Below are 2612 nucleotides of genomic sequence, written 5' to 3' on the forward strand. Positions count from 1 at the left end.
CTCATATCTGGCTTGCTCGCTTGCTCTCATATCTGGCTCGCTCGCTTGCTCTCTTATCTGGCTCTCTCGCTCTCATATCTGGATCGCTCGCTTGCTCTCATATCTGGCTTGCTCGCTTGCTCTCATATCTGGCTCGCTCGCATGCTCTCTTGTCTGGCTCTCTCTCTCACATATCTGGCTCGCTTGCTCACATATCTGGCTCGCTCGCTATCATATCTGGCTCGCTCACTTGCTCTCATATCTGGCTCGCTCGCTCTCATATCTGGCACGCTCACTTGCTCTCTTGTTTGGCTCGCTCTCTTATCTGGCTCGCTCTCATATCTGGCTTGCTCTTATATCTGGCTCTCTTGCTCACTTGTCTGTCTCGCTCTCTTATATGGCTCGCTCGCATATCTGGCTCACTCGCTTGCTCTCATATCTGGCTTGCTCGCTTGCGCTCTTGTCTGGCTCGCTTGCTCTCATGTCTGGCACGCTCGCTCTCATATCTGGCTCGCTCGCTTGCTCTCTTGTCTGGTTCGCTCTCTTATCTGGCTCGCTCTCATATCTGGCTTGCTCTCTCTCACATCTGGCTCCCTCTCTTATCTGGCTCGCTTGCAGCTGCAAATAAACAGGTAATATTTCTTTCCAACACTGAAACCTGGTGGTGCACTTAATATATGCTACCAGATAGGGGACATATCAGATATTAAACTGATATAAACAGACACCACATTTGATACCAGCCAAAAGGAAGGATGAGAAGTGATAACTGTGAAAGGGGAGGAACCAACGCTGTCCCCTTCACATGCACCATCACTACTTGTAGGAAGGGAGGCTGGCTGGCAGCCTCCCATACACACTCTGGCTGGGTGGCAGTCACCCACCAGTACACACAGCAGACCCTAAACCCATATCATTATTGCTAAGCAGGAAGATGGGAGTCCATTTCACTCTGATGGACCATTTTTAAATGCAATCCATAACCTGGCTTTTGCAGGAACCCTTCTTACTCCTCCTACTTGCATTTGATACATGGTTAAGGATCTGCATAGGAAACACACACACACACAAGCACACACTTACCTGTGTTGCCTGCTGACGGCTCCTTGGCTGTCCCCAAACGGTATAAAACCAACAGCCACGGGAAGCTGTAAGGATAGAGGACATACCTGCATCCTATTGGACTCACTTGTCTTGGTTAAATCCAGCTTATTTGACAACCTATGGTGCTGCTGCTTCTGCTCATGGCAGTGCTGCTTCTGACAAGGCTGTTCTTTGGTGGGCCTAGGCGACATCACAATCTCCATGGTTACATACACAACAAAGGTCAGATGTTGTTTACACCTGGCAATGCCAGTGGTATTGAGTAGCATATCACAGTGCTAAGGGTCCTGGATGCTAAGGGTCCTGCTTCTTATTTTTCTTCTTTTTCATACCCTATCATTGCACTATTGCTTATTCAATACCACCAGCAGATGGAGACACTATATTACAACATTAGTTGTGAGCATCAGTTTGTACAAACAAATGCCTCATAGCTGATGTCCTATCCACCTAGGCACATAGGCACCACCTATTGTCTTTTGCCTGCAGTAGGGGCCCACTGGACTAGCCAGCAAGCAGCTGCAGCAGCAAATAAACAGGTAATCTTTCTTTCCAACACTGAAACCTGGTGGTGCACTTAATATATGCTACCAGATAGGAAACATATCAGATATTAAACTGATATAAACAGAAACCACATTTGATACCAGCCAAAAGGAAGGATGAGAAGTGATAACTGTGAAAGGGGAGGAACCAACGCTGTCCCCTTCACATGCACCATCACTACTTGTAGGAAGGGAGGCTGGCTGGCAGCCTCCCATACACACTCTGGCTGGGTGGCAGTCACCCACCAGTACACACAGCAGACCCTAAACCCATATCATTATTGCTAAGCAGGAAGATGGGAGTCCATTTCACTCTGATGGACCATTTTTAAATGAAATCCATATCCTGGCTTTGGCAGGAACCCTTCTTACTCCTCCTACTTGCATTTGATACTGGGTTTAGGATCTGCATAGGAAACACACACACACACACACACACACACAAGCAATCACTTACCTGTGTTGCCTGCTGACGCCTCCTTGGCTGTCCCCAAACGGTATAAAACCAACAGCCACGGGAAGCTGTAAGGATAGAGGACATACCTGCATCCTATTGGACTCACTTGTCTTGGTTAAATCCAGCTTATTTGACAACCTATGGTGCTGCTGCTTCTGCTCATGGCAGTGCTGCTTCTGACAAGGCTGTTCTTTGGTGGGCCTAGGCGACATCACAATCTCCATGGTTACATACACAACAAAGGTCAGATGTTGTTTACACCTGGCCATGCCAGTGGTATTGAGTAGCATATCACAGTGCTAAGGGTCCTGGATGCAACAATCTTTCAATGGGGAATAGCCGCACTGAGTTTGTCAAGTGCACCCATGTTTGCAACTCAAACAATACACACATATCTATGTATGTATGTATGTATGTATGTATGTGTATCTATCTATCTATCTATCTATCCACCCATCTATCTCTATATATATTTATCTCTCTCTCTCTCTCTATATGTATATATATATATATATATAATTTTTTTT

The 2612-nt window shown here is 46.4% G+C and overlaps 1 pseudogene; it reads right to left on the bottom strand.

Moving 5' to 3' along the window:
- Positions 1-1649: 1649 nt before the first annotated feature.
- On the bottom strand, positions 1650-1752 carry LOC130359974 (U2 spliceosomal RNA; annotated as a pseudogene).
- Positions 1753-2612: the final 860 nt, after the last annotated feature.

Source organism: Hyla sarda, chromosome 2 (genome assembly GCF_029499605.1).
Source record: "Hyla sarda isolate aHylSar1 chromosome 2, aHylSar1.hap1, whole genome shotgun sequence".
NCBI classification, from domain to species: domain Eukaryota; kingdom Metazoa; phylum Chordata; class Amphibia; order Anura; family Hylidae; genus Hyla; species Hyla sarda.